Consider the following 17949-nt stretch of genomic DNA (forward strand, 5'->3'; position numbering starts at 1 on the left):
TAGCAGCAGTAACCGACCTAACAACTGCCCCAGATCCTTGTCTTATACAGGCGTTGCCGACAGCACCGCCGTATTCTGCCAGTTTACATATCTCTGTATTTGAACACCCATGCCTATGCCAGTTTCTTTGGCGCTTCATTGTATGTGTTGAAGTACGTAAACGTGTCGAAGTATATAAATAAGCTGTCACAACTTTAATGACTCACAGTGTTCGTTCTTTATTAGCAGCACACCCTTCTGTAACGGGGAACGGAAGGGAACCAGCTGAAAAATGCTCCTATCGCAGCACAAAAAAAGTATATGTTCATCTTCAAAAGACTGACAGGAAATTTAGAAACTAACTGTCTCAATCCTCATTCCGCCTTCCTCCCCAAAAAATTAGGCTTGGAAACGTATTCGCTCTTTTCTGTGCTGAAAGAGAGTGGCAGAGAGACAGTGGGAGAGAATGAAGTCTTGACTTCTGCTCGAGCGGCTGCACGACTTTTACGTTCGTGATCGAAAACGTTCTGTCCTAAATTTTTATAGAGCATTTCGCCTGAATACTGAACTCGTGAATGTAGTAGTGGCACAGCTACAACGTTTTTCACTTTCTGACCCACCGGTAATAACGGTTCCGTCCGATAACACATTTGTGACTGGTTTCTTGGAAGACTGTCTGCCTGTGACCGCCGCATACGGCTCTTCGGTGTCCGTAAGCAGGAAACCGGAAGCGGTTGCGTCCACAGCGCTGCGATCCCTCGTCTCCTGTCGAAAGCGTAAGCTGCCGCTCATTGCTGTGGGTAGTAGAAGATGCTTTATTGTTGTTGAGCGATGCTCCACAAAAAGTCTATTTTCATTTTACTCTGAGGCAGACAACCTTTTTCAATATGATCAGTATTTACGCTAATGGCTCATGCGTATGGTTCAAAATTAATATTATAGTTTGTGATCCAATATTTCACTGCGTTGTTTAATGTTATTTTTACTGCTATATAGCTCGTTTATTTTCCTTTAAGAAGCGATTCTTCATGAATTTTTTTTTCGTCAAGAATTCGTATCTTTCCTTCAAGCAATATCGAATAACTGCAGTGTAATGTGCTGTACTGTCCTTGTTCGATTTCTTAAACTGTGAACACCTTGCAGTGCATGCTCTATGGCAACGCAAGCACGCTGCACATTTTGAGGTCCTAAATGGATTCACGGGGAATATAACGCTGATCAAAAGCGATATTGAAGGTATTCAATTAGATTTCAACAAACAAAATTGCCCATTTTTGGAGCTACCCACAGTGGAAGGAAGTTGCCAACGCTGATGCCGGCAAACGTCCATAGGTGTGCCTCATTACTGTTAGTGAGGAACTATGATCTATACTTTGCAAATCACACTTAAGTGACAGGCAGAGGGTTCAACGAACCAACTTCACAATAATTCTCTATTATTACACTCTCAAACAGCGCGCGCAAAATATGAACACCTATATCTTTCCGTGCGAGCTCTGGTTTGCCTAAATTTATTGGCGTCGACATAATATTTCCGCAATCGGAGGAGAAAGTTGGTGATCGAAATTTCGTGAGAAGATCCCGCCGCAACGAGAAGCGCCTTTCTTTTAATTACGTCCACACCAAATGCTGCATCATATCGGTGACACTCCCCTATTTGTCGATAGTAAAAGATGTTCTGCCCCTCTTTGAACTTTCTAGATGTACTCCGTTAACCCTATCTGTTAAGAATAGCACACCGCGCAGCAGTACTCTAAAAGAGGACGGACACGTGTAGTTGTAGGCAGTCTCCAGTCTTTTTCGTATATCTGTTGCATCCGCTAAGCGTTCTGCCAATAAAACACAGACATTGGCTTGACTCCCCACATTTTCTGTGTGGTCTTTCCAATGTAAGTTGTTCGTAGTTTAATTCCTAGGTATTTAGTTGACTTTAACGGATTCGTTATGGCACTCGTATGGACGACCTCACACTTTTCATTATTTAGGACCAATTGCCAATTTTCAAACCTTACTCATATCTTTCCTAAATCGTTTTGCAATTTGTTTTGATCTTCTGATGACTTTACTAGGTGGCAAACGATAGCGTCATCTGCAAATAACGTAAGACTGCTGCTCAGATTGTCTCCTAAATCGTTTATATAGATAAGGAACAGCGGAGCGCCTGTAACACTACCTTGGGGAACGTTGGAAATCACGATATTCCATAAGCACGCAATTTGATCACAAGCTGCTTGTAAGCTACGGTGTTGAGAGCCACCTTGAGATCTATGAAAAATGGAATCAGTTTGAAATCCCCTGTCGAAAGCACTCGACACTCCGTGTAAGTGTGTTTCACAAGAACGATGTTTTCTACATCCATGTTGACTGTGTGTCAATAGAACGCCATTTTCTAGGTAATTCAGAATGTTCGAATACAATAATGTTCCAAAATCCTGCTGCATATCGACGTTAATGACATGAGCCTGTAATCTAGTGGATTACTCCTATTGCCTTTCTTGACTCTTGGTGTGACGTGTGCAGCTTTTCAGTCTTTGGGTACGGATCTTTCGTCAAGCGAGCGGTCGTATATGGATGTTAAGTATGGAGCTACTGCATCGCGTACACGGAAAGAAACGTAACTGGTACACGGTTTGCACCGGAAGACTTGTGTTTATTAAGTGATTTAAGTTGTTTCACTACTCCAAGGATATCTACTCCTAAGTTACTCATGTTGGCGGCTGTTCTTGATTCGAATTCTGGAATATTTACTTCGTCTTCTTCGGTGAAGAATTATTAGAAGGTTCTGTTTAGGAACTCTGCCGCTTCAGCACCACTGTCATTGACAGTATTTCCATTGCTATGGCGCAGAGAAGGCACTCATTGTGTCTTACAGCTAGCATACATATTTTAAATACGACAAGAATCTCTTCGGATTCTCTGCCTATTATAAGGATCTCGCATTGATCGGTATGTTCAGTTCTTAACTATTCCTGCTGTTATATGGGTTCTGTGGAACGAACGAAACTCAAATTCAAATCGTTGACTGTCGAGTCGATGTATAGTGATGTAGATCGGTTGTCGTAAAACGGACATATATGACCGTTAACACAGATTACTGCGCCAGGCTTGTAAGAAATCTTAACGTGCAAAGGTTTCCTTCAGATTTTGTTAAAGAATTTCTTCTGATTATTTGCAGCTACATTAAATAAAACGGAAAATAAGAACCTTGTGAGCACTGGTCTGAAACTCGATTGCAACTAACATCTCACAACGTGCTTGCATCGTGAGACAAGTGCCATTAATGTCATTACATCCTTGCTTGCACCTTCTACAAGCTCATTGATGAATATCTCATTGCTCCATTACTAATCACAATCTTGTCAGTTCTCTCTCAGCATTCCAAAGGCACACAAGTAAAATACAGAACCGAATAATCAGCACACAAATAACAGACACATACAGACTGGGCAGCGCACGTGTAGAGTCCGTGTAAAATACCGTGGCTGGTAGATGAGTAGTCACCAGGGCATGCGTGGGGAGAGCGGTAATGGTAGGGGTTACGAGCAGGCACTGTAGGGGAAATGCGGAGCGCTGGAGGGGAAATGCCATTCTAAACTGAAGATGAATTTTCTTTTATAGATATTAACTGGAGCCCTTCCACACCTACACTTGGAGGTGACTATTCAAAAAGATCTGTCTCCTCTGTTTCGGTTAGTATCTAAATAAAATTCCGCGGAAAATGCAGCGCTTTATTTCGCTTGGCTTCTTAACCATTTTTCACTTTCAGAGAAGCGCCATGTGTGCGAAGTTTTGAGTAAAACCCACACATTCTCTTGTATCCTTTTTAAAATTTGCTTCTTTTGCCGAAACACAGTCGAGTTCACAAAATGTCACCTCACTAAAATGTGCAGAGACAATTGCGAGAGAATTCTGAGCAGCGGTTTATTAAGTTTGTTAAGTGAGGACCTGAGAAAAAATAAGTTCAGTAGCTTATGAAAAAGCACATCTTCGGTACAAAAATAAACGTGTAATGTCTTCACTTACATTATTCCAAAATCCACAGCGTTTCTCGTTTCACCAGCTATCGATTGCCCTTAAAAATCAAATTCTTTTATTAAAAAAATCTGTTGTTATTGGAAAAATATGGTAAATAATGAAGTTTTCCATAATAGCGATATAGCAAAATTCTCTCCTCTTTGTGCGCTATTATTTGCCAAAATCTTTTTTCGATATCTCAAATTGTTTATAAAATATGAGGAATGTTGTGGATATTTCACTCTGGTTTGATCACTCACATGGTGCCATCGCAAATGAGTTTGCCACATCAAATCAATTTTCTCGAGATTGGTGACAGATTGAGACCAGGACATCACACACACCCATGCCCGAGGCAGGATTCGAACCTGCGACCGTAGCAGCAGCGCGGCTCCGGACTGGAGCGCATAGAACCGCACGGCCCCCGCTGCCGGCGAATTACTCTCCATGTAAATATCACAATAACTATTACCATTAACGAAATGAATGTCACATCATCATGAATCTGATATACAGGGTGGTCCATTGATAGTAACCGGGCCAAATATCTCACGAAACAAGCTACAGTTATCTACCAACTGTCGCTACTCTCCATTGACGGTGGCAGTTCAGTTTATCGTCTTCAAATGTGATGTACGAATATGGTGTAGAACATTACTCTCATAGAAAATAACGTACTTCTATCCCTATTTAGCTTCTCAATCCCAGCATTCCTTTCTCATTCCCACTGTTGTTACCCTTACCTCCCACCAGCTTTTGACAATGTTGACTGGAATACCTCTTCCAAATTCTAAAGGTGGCAGAGGTAAAATACAGGGAGCGAAAGGCTATTTATAATTTGTACAGAAACCAGATGGCAGTTATAAGAGTTTTGGGACATGAAAGGGAAGCAGCGGTTGGGAAGGGAGTGAGACAGGGTTGTAGCCTCTCCCCGATGTTATTCAATCTGTATATTGAGCAAGTAGTAAAGGAAACAAAAGAAAAATTCGGAGTAGGTATTAAAATCCATGGAGAAGAAATAAAAACTTTGAGGTTCGCCGATGAGATTGTAATTCTGTCAGAAACAGCAAAGGACCTGGAAGAACAGCTGAACGGAAAGGACCATGTCTTGAAAGCAGGGTATAAGATGAACATCAATAAAAGCAAAACGAGGATAATGGAATGTAGACGAATTAAATCAGGTGATGCTGAGGGAATTAGATTAGGAAATGAGACACTTAAAGTAGTAAAGGAGTTTTGCTATTTGGGGAGAAAAATAACTGATGATGGTTGAAGCAGTTAGGATATAAAATGTAGACTGGCAATGGCAAGGAAAGCGTTTTTGAAGAAGAGAAATTCGGTAACATCGAGTATAGATTTAAGTGTCAGGAGGTCGTTTCTGAAAGTATTTGTATGGAGTGTAGCCATGTATGGAAGTGAAACGTATACGATAAATAGTTTGGAGAAGAAGAGAATAGAAGCTTTCGAAATGTGGTGCTACAGAAGAATGCTGAAGATTAGATGGGTAGATCACATAACTAATGAGGAGGTATTGAATAGAATTTGGGAGAAGAGGACTTTGTGGCACAACTTGACAAGAAGGGACCGGTTTGTAGGACATGTTCTGAGGCATCAAGGGATCACAAATTTAGCATTGGAGGGCAGCGTGGAGGGTAAAAATCGTAGAGGGAGACCAAGAGAGGAATACACTAAGCAGATTCAGAAGGATGTAGGTTGCAGTAAGTAAGTACTGGGAGATGAAGAAGCTTGCAAAGGATAGAGTGGCATGGAGAGCTGCATCAAACCAGTCTCAGGACTGAAGACCACAACAACAATAGGGTTAAAGTACAAGTGTTTTCACATTTTCCTTCATTTTAACTCGGGACCCTAATGGCTTACGTGGCACGGCGAGCCCTGCAACCCTGGCTTCACATGTCAGTAGTGGTGCACGGTGACACGGCTCTGAACGGCCGTGGGCGGACGTGCCAATCACGAGCTTGGAGATCGCGGGAACTGGACTTCTCCCCAGTTTGGCATTTGTTTATTTAAACAAAGGTGAATTTTCAATATCCTACTCCCTGAACCTGTTTTAGACATAGCACATTCAGAGTTAAACTTAGGGCAAGGAATGTGGAGGCAGCGACATTCTCCACTTTGCGTGACTTAGATGAATCAACAGTGTTCAAATGGTTCAAATGGCTCTCAGCGCTATGGGACAACTTCTGAGGTCATCAATCCCCTAGAACTTAGAACTACTTAAACCTAACTAACCTAAGGACATCACACACATGCATGCCCGAGGCAGGATTCGAACCTGCTACCGTAGCCGTCGCGCGGTTCCAGACTGTAGCGCCTAGAACCGCTCGGCCACTCCGGCCGGCCAATCAACAGTGTGCATGTGGCATTCTGTGCACTGAACTGTCACTGGTGCGAGTTGAGGGCGATCTAAAGGAGCAGTATACAGCAATTCTATAACTAACTGTATACCTCTGAATGAGAGCCTTTTCGATACCAGTGTGAAATACATAAAGTGGATAAGAACCAACTTAGTGTTAGGAGAAGCAGTGACCACACACATCTCTGACTGAATTTCTTTCTTTCTTTGGGCCTTGTCCCACCTCACGCGCCGGCCGGTGTAGCCGAGCGGTTCTAGGCGCTTCAGTCTGGAACCGCGCTGCTGCTACAGTCGCAGGTTCGAATCCTGGCTTGGGCATGGATGTCTGTGATATCCTTAGGTTAGTTAGGTTTAAATAGTTCTAAGTCTAGGGGACTGATGACCTCAGATGTTAAGTCCCATAGTGCTTGGAGCCACGGGGTCGACCGTGTTATTACAGACGTGAGAGTGTTAGTTGCAGATAGGGCCGGATACCCTTCCTGCTGCACCCCAAACCTCCCGGGACGTAAGTAGTGTACCCTAGCTGTCTGCATGTAGTGTAAGCCCATGGAATAGTGCAAACGTTTTCAAATGTCTGTGAGTCGTGTAACTGAGGTGGAACGTGGGAACCAGCCAGGTATCCATATAGTGGGATGTGGAAAACCGCCTGAAAACCACATCCAGGCTGGCTGGCATACTAGCCCTCGTCGTTAAACCGCTGCGTGGATTCGATCCGGGGCCGGCGCGCCTACCCGAGTCCAGGAAGCAGCGCATCAGCATTCTCAGCTACCCTGGTGGGTGCATCTCTGAGTGAATAGTAGCCAAGAAAAACATGTCATCAGACAGGTTTGGACGTGTACACAAAACTCTGACGCCATAGAGGCTGCCTGGTTATCCAGAGCCTTGTAGTTCCTCACCCAGTATTCCAGGTTGGCCACCTTGCATTACCATGTTGTAATCTGACGTCATAGCAAGACCGCGCCAGTAATCCAAGTATTGGGTTATGTCGTCATACTTAGACTGCGCCAGAATTCCAGGTTGACCATATTTTATCCATGGCGGCCACCCTGCATCGCCATCTTGTATCCTGACGTCATAGCAAGACTGCACCATTATTCCATAGTTTCAGATTCCCTGTCCCAGTGAATAAATTAACCAGCATGGGAACGCACCATTTTTAATTTCCCGCCAGTTAATACTTAGGACAGCAACCCTACTTCCACACCAGTGCAGTCAGGCTATTTTTTCTCATTTGCCGCCAAAATTTCAACTTACGCCATTTTATACATAGGGCAATTGACCTTTGCCAGAGCAAAACTGGTTGAAGTGGGGTGGGTAAACCTCATGACGTCATCGATGATGTCATTAACGACGTCATCGGTGGCACACACTGTCCGAGAACCGGGCCAGCTGTAGTATTTCCCGGCTCGAGCTCCAGTCTAGCAACATCAGAGTGTAATAATGTTGTGAACAGTGGCGAAAATAGAGCAGTTTGTGATTTATCTGACTCCAGCGTTTCCCATATCAGAAACAATAATAATGGTGTGCAAACAATCGTTTCAGTTGACTCAAATGACGCATATAAAGGAAATGGTGATACAGTTTCCGACGGTCCTGCTAACTGGGTAATAAAAGAGTTCCTTCGTGATCATATCGATAAAAAAAATCCATGTGGCACAGGATATGGATTGTGAATTCAGTAATTCTTACAGGCAGTATGCGGATATTGGGGAGTAGTTAACTGAAGGTTTACTTTTCAGAACCATGAGAAATGGCGAGAAACGACAAAAGCTACACAGGGTGTTCGGAAATTCCCGTTACAAATTTCTAGGACTTTTAGAGGGGAGACAGTACAAGAATACAGCAAATGACGAAGGGAAAGTGGAACAGAGACGTCTAAAAAATGAGACTGATAGCAGGTGCAGAACGTTTAAGCAGGAACAGCCTGAGTATAGCCGCAAAGCTGTAGAAGCATGCGTGCTATGGGTCAAATAATTGCCGTGTATAGGAAAATTAAAGATACCAGTAGAAGAAAAGAATCTGTACGAATATATCGAGCTCAGATGTTAAGTCAGTACCAAGCAAAGAGGTAAAGACTGAAAGGTGCAAGAAATTTATAGAAAAACCGTACCTAGGAAACGCCCTTAAAGACAGTACTGTAGAAAGGGAATACGAGGTGAATGAAAATAAGACTTCGAGAAAAATTTGGCAGAGCACTGAAAGACGCAAGTGGAATAAGACCCTGAAGTATAAGACATTCGCTAAGAGCTATAGAGGTCCTTGTGAGTAATTTTGAATTGACTATTGTCAATTTATAAACAAGGCTGAGCAACAAAAATTTTGTGCAAATGAATTTCGCTGAAACTAATTCTTAACTTGCCACTCAAAAGTATTGTAACAAAACGGGAAGCACCACAAAACTCCAAGAAGGTCGTGAACTAATAATGAAATACCTGAGTGACTGCAGGAAATTGTGCCCCTATACTATTTGGTGCTAATGGTGCGACGCTCGCGACAAAAGTCACACTGTGGTCGGTCCGGTGTAAACGTGTGAAACCATCGCGCTCGCTGTGTCTTTGCACAGTAAGAGAAACACAATTGCGTTTACTGTTTGCAGACAACCAAAAAATACGAGACTGTTCTGTCACAGAGAGCTCCAGTGCCCACTGATTTCGTAACTGTTAGAAGCAGACAAATACTTCATCCATCATGGAATGTTTTCGGGGGCTACAAGTGACTGGATAATGCGGAAGTAACATCGATTATACGCCTGAAATCGTGGAATCCAGAACAGCCTTTGATCCTAATTTTTTTTTCATTAAATGACCGGTTTAGATCAGTCAGATCATCACGAGATTCGTCTGTCACCTTAAACTAGTAAACAAAACAAATAAAACCCTTACCCAGGGTTGCCACCGTCACGAGATATAAAAACATGTATATTGTGATAAAAATACATGCCGCCACGAAGCATGGACCTTGCTGACGTCGGGTGGCTTTTATGCCTCTGCGATACAGACTGGGCGCCCTAGTGGCATCCATATCAGACCAGTATCTCTGAAGAGACCAGACAAACATATGGCTCCTGAAGGGGCAGTAGTCTTTTCTGTTGCCGGGGCAACAGTCTGTATGATTGATTGATCTGGCGTTGTAACATTACCCAACCATCGTCTTACCACGTTGACACTGGGAATGGCTGGAAGCTAGAGGAAACTAGAGTCATTATATTCCCCGCGGACGTGCAGCTCTACGGTGTGGGTTGATGATGGTAGGATCCTACTGGGTAAAATATCCCGGAGGTAATGGGTTCCCCCACTCGGATCTCCGGGCGGGGACTACTCAAGAGGATGTTGTCGTCAGGGGAAACAAAACTAGCATCGGGGCGTTTGTTGTTGTGGCCTTCAGTCCTGAGACTGGTTTGATGCAGCTCTCCATGCTACTCTATCCTGTGCAAGCTTCTTTATCTCCCAGTACTTACTAACTGCAACCTACATCCTTCTGAATCTGCTTAGTGTATTCCTCTCTTGGTCTCCCTCTACGATTTTTACCCTCCACGCTGCCCTCCAATGCTAAATTTGTGATCCCCTGATGCCTCTGAACATGTACTACCACCCGGTCCCTTCTTCTTGTCAAGTTAGGCCACAAAGTCCTCTTCTCCCCAATTCTATTCAATACCTCCTCATTAGTTATGTGATCTACCCATCTCATCTTCAGCATTCTTCTGTAGCACCACATTTCAAAAGCTTCTATTCTCTTCTTGTCCAAACTATTAATCGTTCATGTTTCACTCCCATACATGGCTACACTCCATACAAATACTTTCAGAAACGACTTCCTGACACTTAAATCTATACTCGATGTTAACAAATTTCTCATCTTCAGAAACGCTTTCCTTGCTTTTGCCAGTCTACATTTTATATCCTCTCTACTTCGACCATCATCAGTTATTTTGCTCCCCAAATAGCAAAACTCCGTTTACTACTTTAAGCGTCTCATTTCCTAATCTAATTCCCTCAACATCACCCGACTTAATTCTAGGCTGGGTAGCGGAGAGAATTTAGAAGAGGAGATGGATAGGTTAAAATTAGATTTAGTAGGAATTAATGATGTGTGGTGGCAAGATGAGCAGAACTTGTGGTCAACTGAGGACAAGATTATCAACACAAATTCAAGTAAGGGTAACGCAGGAGTAGGGCTGATAATAAGTAAGGAAACAGGAATACGATTACGCAGCAACGATCAGCACAGTGGACGCATTGTCGTAACCAAGGCGGATGCAGAGCCACCATCCATTATGATAATAAGTTTGCGTGGCCGCCATTCGCAGAAAGCACAGAAATGTTTGTTTTGTAAACAGCAACCGCCTTTTCTTGCTGCAATGCAGGGGGCTGGCACTCTGTAGTGGGGTAAGGACGAAAAGGAGAACTTGGACTGGGGGAGCAGGATTGAAGGTCAAGCCACCTGGCAGAATTCTGCAGAGCATAATTTAATCATTGTGAATACTAGGTTTAAGAACCACGAAAGAAGTAGAAGTAAAAGGGAGAGACCTGAAGACACAGGAAAGTTCTAGACAGATTATACACTGTTCAAATGACTTAGGGGAACACGTGTATCAACATAAAATCTGAGCTGGAGACACCGGTAAGTTCAGATAGATCATAGACTGTTCAGAAGTATTAAGGAAACACGCGTACCAACGTAAAATCTCTTTTGACTCAGGTTACCACCTGCATGGTTTGAGATCTTCGCTTTCATTGTAGGTAACAATTAAAATCATTCACCATCTATTGGCTGTGTTACACATTATAATGTCAGGTGACCCCTGAGAAGGAAGTGAGTACTAGTGTCTCGGTGTTTTCTAGCAAGGCACACAGATAGCAGTTGTCATTTGTGGACGTGAAATTCAACCATGTACATGCAATGCGAATATTAATGCAGTGCAAGTTGCAAGGGCAGCCTGTTTGATCCTAAAAGCATGGACTTTCGCTCGTGTTACTGCAGGTGCCAATGCCTCTCCGTGTGTCATCCTTAGGTTGTGGACTCGCTTTGCGCTGTGGACTCGCTACAGGGAGACAGGTCAGTACAGAAGGTGAGTTGGACAAAGTCTGCGACGCTTTATAACCCCATGTGAAGACCAGTATTTAGCCATCTCCGCGTTGCGGTCTCGTACTGATACCACCAGAGCATTGCAAGAAGATCTCACAGGGGCCACTGCAGCCCCTGTGTCCGATTAGATAATGAACAGGTTGCAGGTTACGAGAAACGACCTTACGACCCAGACGTCCTTTTTGAGTTCCCCGCTTGACGCGACAACGCTCGCCTTTAGGTCTACCGTTCCCACGTCAACTGGTAACTTCGTCACTGGCGAAAAGTGTTATTCGCAGTCGAGTACAGATATCCTCTGACGCAAGCTGATGGCCAGGTTTGTGTGCGGAGAGCAGGGTGAGCGGTATCTGCCAAACGTTGTTCAGGATGTTGACAGATTTTTCAACGCTCTGTAATGTTGTGGGAAGGCTTTAATTTTAACAGTTATAGGATCTTGTCATTGTCCATGGTCGCCTTACCGCCAGCCATCACATCGAACTGGACCATGTGATGGCTGCTGCATATGACGCTGTCCCTGAACTCCTAAAGCCAGGGCCTATGTCTTGCGAAGCCTGAACATTGAAATAATGGAATGGCCAGCGGAGAGTCCAGATCTAAAGTCCATTATGCTTATGTGGGACATGCCTGACATACGTGCTCGTGGTTGTCCCTTTCCACCACAGACTCTCCAAGATCTCTCATGGACTCTCATTCAGGAACGTGATGGATACTACCGACTGACCTCCGTAGACTTATACAGAGCGTGCCACGTAGATGTCGTGCAGTGATGAACGCCCACGGAAGTCATATTCGTTACTGGATCTTTCAAAGTCCAAGCACCCAGGATGACGGGATTAACGATTGTTTCCAACTGTCGTACATTTCAGTTCGCTTTACCTAAACGATCGAGGGTGTACTGAAGGTTTGTTGTGTACTTAATTTGTGAAAGATAAAGGTGTAATTCGGCAGCATGACCCCTCTTCAATTATTGCTCAATGGAATATGGCAGACGCCCAAACTCATGTTCTCCTAATTCTTTTGAGCAATGTATAATGGTCAAACAGCCATATCGAAATCAGACTTTAAAATTGTAAGACAGTTCCAGGAGCAGATGTTGGCTGTGACTATAATTTATTGGCTATGAGCTGTAGTAGTTTAAATCAGAAGAAATTGTTTAAAGGTAGGAAACTTAGCAGATGAGATCCGGATAAATTGAAACAGCCGGAAATTGTTGAGATTTTCCAAAGAAACATTCGGAAAAAGTTGAATGAAACAAGGGAAAATCAATACAAGTGGAGTCGGATAGTTAGCTTTCATAAGTGAAATAGTGAAGGCAGCAGACGATCAAATAGCCAAAAAGGCGAGACCCAGTAGATAGCCTTGCATAAGAGGGTAAGTATTAAATCCAAGTGACGAAATTGTTTACAGAGTACGACAGCGGTGTTGGGGAAGTTGAGAAGGACATTTTGATACAAGACACTTGTGGTCTGTCAAGCCAGGAGGCAACCTCAAATTAGTATACAAAATCCACCTAAACTGCAGCCAGCCTCTGTGGACGAGTGGTTCTCGGTGCTCCAGTCCGGAACCGCGCTGCTGCTGCGGTCGCAGGTTCGAATCCTGCCTCGGGGATGGATGTGTCTGATGTCCTTAGGTTCGTTAGGTTTAAGTAGTTCTAAGTCTAGGGGACTGATGACCTCAGATGTTAAGTCCCATAGTGCTTAGAGCCATTTGAACGATTTTTGAACCTAAACTGCAGCGCATGCGCGCATTTTTACGTCACTGGTCTAGTCGTTCACTTACAAATTGTGAAATGAGTGTTTGTGTAAATCCTACCTCACTGTTTGGTGACTTTCTGCGTAAAAAATTAACTCTTAAATCATTTTATTTCTCTGGCCTTATTACGATTGCTTGTGCTGGTAAGGCTTAATTTTATATCGGATTGTAAGCGTAATTTGTTTTTGCATAATGTCATCAAAAGTCTTTTCCATTCATTACCCTCACAGGAGAGGCTAACGTATTAACCTTAACGAAAGCTGATGTCATAAGAGGGTGAGATCTTAAAAATCTCGCGCGGCGCGCATGCGCTATAGCGTAGGTAACTTTTGTTGATCACTTCGAGGTTAATGTAGGTCTTTGTAAGAAGCAACCTACATTAATTGTACATAGCCACCGTCTCACCATGTCAGTTTTAGATAAAATATCACTTCGAGGCTGTTTCCCTGCTTGATAAAGTACAAGTGTCTTATGTCAAATAGTTTGTCTCGACATCCCCTACACCACTGTGGTAGGTTTAACCCTCTATAGAGAGCATATAATATGGGAAACAAACTTGAAGACAAAGTTATAGAATGGGAAGAGGAAGTAGATGAGAATAAGATGGGAAACTGATACTGGCAGAAGAAGTTGCCAGAACACTGAAAAAGCTAATTCGAAACAAGGGCCCGGGAGTTGACGACATTCCCTTAGAATTATGACATCCTTGACATCCTGTGACAATACTATTGCACCTGTTACACAAAACAAATGAGGCAGGAGAAGTCCCCTTAGACTTCAAGAACAATGTCATGATTCCTGAACAATGTCATGATTCCTGACAGGTGCTGAGAGGTCTTAATACTAATTACCCAATAGTTTAACAAGTCATAGTTGCAAAATACTGACGCAAATTAGTTACATAAAAATGAGAAAAATGATATAAGCCTAACTGAGAGAAGATGAGTTTGGGTTTCGGAGAAATTTAGGAATTCACGACCCAATACAGACCCTATGACTTATCTTAGAAGATAGGCTCAACAAAGGCAAATCTACGTGTATAACCTTAGTAGATTTAGAGAAAGATTTTGACGATGTTAGTTGCAATACAAGCTTTGAAATTCTGAAGGTAGCGTGAGTGAAAAACAGGTATCGGCAAGTTAAAGCTTGTGTAGAAACCAGACAGCAGTTGTAAGAGTCGAAGGACATGAAAGGAAGGCGGTAACTGACAAGATAGTGAGACAGGGTTGTGGCCTATCCCCACGTTATTTAATCTGTACATGTGGTGTCACCGCCAGACACCACACTTGCTAGGTGGTAGCCTTTAAATCGGCCGCGGTCCGGTAGTATACGTCGGACCCGCGTGTCACCACTGTCAGTGATTTCAGACCGAGCGCCGCCACACGGCAGGTCTAGAGACACTTCCTAGCACTCGCCCCAGTTGTACAGTCGACGTTCATAGCAATGGTTCACTGACAAATTACGCTCTCATTTGCCGAGAAGATAGTTAGCATAGCCTTCAGCTACGTCATTTGCTACGACCTAGCAAGGCGCCATAGCATTTGATAATTAATATTGTGAAGCATGTACAGTCACGAGAGATGTTCACCAATTGTGGATTAAAGTATTCTATCAGTTATTCTTGTTTTGCTAGTCTTATTTCTCTGACCTGTTCCAGACCTCACGCAAGCCTGCGTGAGCTTAATCGCGTGCCTTTCGGCTTCCTCCAAACCCCGTGAATTGGCTCCTGCCAACTCACTACAGTACACTGAGCGAATTGAGAAGGAAGCTAAGGAGAAATTTGAAACGAGAACTAATTTTCAGAGAGAAGAAATAAAAACTTTGTAATTTTCCTACGACATTGTAATTCTGCCGGAGACAGAAAACGACTTGTAGAGTTGTTGAAGGGGATGGATGGTTTCATGTCGTTGGTTTGAATATCGAAGCACATAGTTGACTTAAGTATAAAAATGATGTCATTGTGCCTATATCTGCGTTGCTGCACTTCAAAAAATTAATTTGCCTCTTCGTCGTACCGCCTCATAAACTTAGCAAAGTGGTAGCTGCATTTTAGAAAGTGCCTAATCTGCAATTAAAATAGTGGATAAAATAACTACATACTGAGTATTAGAATGGTACTTACTTGTCTGGCGTTGAGAACTGACTGGAACTGCGGACGCCGACAGCTTCCGATGCGGTGGAACTTCAGCGGGACAGCCAACTGATAAAGCTAAATGTCACTGAGCAATAAACAAAAAACACTACGTGGACTCAACTACGATTCCAGTGTCGAATAAACGACGCATTTCCTTAAAGAAAAACGGACGCGAAATATACAGGCACTTGGACCCAGGAGACGAAGGTCGAGCGTGCCGGGAACGTAACTACAGCTACAGCCACTTGTGTTATCAGTGTGGGCAGCACTCCGCTGTAGCTTTGCGTCTGTCCTGCCGCAGATGATTACCTCAGTCGTCGGTATCGCCATCGCTCCAGGTCCCCCCCCCCCCCCTCCCTCCGTACTGCCGTGGCAGGAACGGTGTTATCGTATCAGCTCAAGATCTCGTTTACTCTACAATACAGCCTAGTATTACTCGACGAAGAGAAACGTAGACTCCAGCCGCAACAGGAGTTAACTCCGTTCCATGACTGGGCACAGCTACGTTCCAGGTCAAAGCGCTCCGTGTTCTACATTTTCATCTATACTCAGGAAGCCATCTTATGGTGTATGGTAGAGAGTACTTTGTGTACCCCTTTCCTGTTCCAGTCGCGAATGGTGCACAGAAGGAAAATTTGTTGTTAATTCTCTGAGCGAGCGCGAATCTCTCCATTAAACTTCATGGTCTCTTCTCGAGATATACGTAACTGGAAGCACACTATTGGTTGATAACTAAAAAAAAAGACAGTCTTGATGGCAAATTTCTTTTAATCGAAGTGACCGGTTTCAATCCTGAAGGATCATCTTCTGACTTGAGCAGTCAGTTCAGCGTCGTGGGTCGGCGCAGCTTACTCCATGGAAGTCCACCTGCCGTTCTGGAGCCTGAAGATGACCCTTCAGGATAGATGATCCTTTAGAATTGAAACCGGTCACTCCGATTAAAAGAAATTTCCCATCAAGACTGCTTTTTAATTATCATATTAATATAAGATGGCTGATAATGTTTCCAAAAATTTTGTTATTGGTTGAGGCTACGAACTATTTAGCTGGGAACGTATGCTCTCGGAACTTTACGACTCCTCCTTTGTAGAGTCCGCCGTTCGAGTTGGATGAGCATCTCTGTCACGCTTCCGTGCTTATTAAAAGAACCTATAGCGATTCTAGGCGCTTCAGTCCAGAAACCGCGCTGCTGCTATGGTCGCAGGTTCGAATCCTGCCTCGGGCATGGATGTGTGTGATGTCCTTAGGTTAGTTAGGTTTAAGTATTTTTAAGTCTAGGGGACTGATGACCTCAGATGTTAAGTCCCATAGTGCTTAGACCCATTTGAGCCATTTTTGAAAAGAACCTATGACGTAACGCGCTGCTGTTATTAGATCTTCTCCATTTCATATTTATTCGATCAGCTTTTTCTGATACAGGTCCTAGACAGTCGTGAAATATTCAAGTGTCGATCAGACAAGGAATTCGTGCGCTACTCCTTTCGGGGGTGGACCACACTGTCTGAGAATTCTTCCAGTGACTCTCAGTCCGGCATCTGCCTTACTTGCGGACAGTTTTATGTGGTCGTTCCATTTCAAATCGCCCCGTACGCATAGGTCTGAGCACTATGGGACTTAACATCTATGGTCATCAGTCCCCTAGAACTTAAAACTACTTAAACCTAACTAACCTAAGGACATCACACAACCCTTCCAGTTCTTCCTACATTTCGCTGCAGTTGTAACGTATTTGTCATCTCGCACTGTTTGCATGGAAAGTGATGGAGTGAGATGCCTCTGAGGGCAGCAACAACTAATTGTTGTTAACTTCATTAATTTATTGAAGATGATAAGGAGAGAGAAGAAAGAGTACCAACGGAAAAGATAACGGAACACCCAAGCAAAATGTTGAAGCTAAGTGAACGGTTGGTGTGCAAATTAAGGTAGGAACGACCTACTTTACTCGTTTATCTATACAACTGCTGCGCGAGTCACTGTACGGTGCACGGTGGAGGGTACCTATAAACCTCTGTACGAGCTCTAATTTCTGTCATATTCTCTTATGCTAAATGTATGATGGCAGCAGTGGGATCGTTCCGTGGTGGGTCTCAAACGCTGGTTCTCTAAATTTCCTCGATAGCGCCCCCTGAAAAGAACATCATCTTTGTTGTGACTTGGCAAGACAGCCAAGCCACTATGCAAGGAAGCCGAAAGGCACGCGTTAAGCTCACGCAGGCTGGCGTGAGGTCTGGAACAGGTAAAGTAATTATACTAGCAAAAAAGGTCTTAGCTGTTGGAATACTTAACTTTAATCCATAATTGGTGAACATCGGTCTGACGGTACATGCATCACAAGATAAATAGCAAATGATAATGGCGCCTTGCTAGGTCGTAGCAAATGACGTAGCTGAAGGCTATGCTAACTATCGTCTCGGCAAATGAGAGCGTAATTTGTCAGTGAACCATCTCTAGCAAAGTCGGCTGTACAACTGGGGCGAGTGCTAGGAAGTGTCTCTAGACCTGCCGTGTGGTGGCGCTCGGTCTGCAATCACTGACAGTGGCGACACGCGGGTCCGTCGTATACTAGCGGACCGCGGCCGATTTAAAGGCTACCACCTAGAAAGTGTGGTGT

The 17949-nt window shown here is 43.7% G+C and overlaps 1 protein-coding gene across 1 annotated transcript in view; it reads right to left on the reverse strand.

Moving 5' to 3' along the window:
* Positions 1-15628, reverse strand: part of LOC126190743 (TD and POZ domain-containing protein 1-like) — a 55846-nt gene extending 40218 nt beyond the window's left edge. Inside the window, exon 1 of the mRNA XM_049931238.1 lies at positions 15327-15628. The gene's annotated coding sequence lies outside the window, so the exon portion shown is untranslated. The remainder of the gene's footprint in view (positions 1-15326) is intronic.
* Between the last annotated feature and the right edge of the window lie 2321 nt (positions 15629-17949).

The sequence above is a fragment of the Schistocerca cancellata genome, chromosome 6 (assembly GCF_023864275.1).
Source record: "Schistocerca cancellata isolate TAMUIC-IGC-003103 chromosome 6, iqSchCanc2.1, whole genome shotgun sequence".
NCBI lineage: Eukaryota > Metazoa > Arthropoda > Insecta > Orthoptera > Acrididae > Schistocerca > Schistocerca cancellata.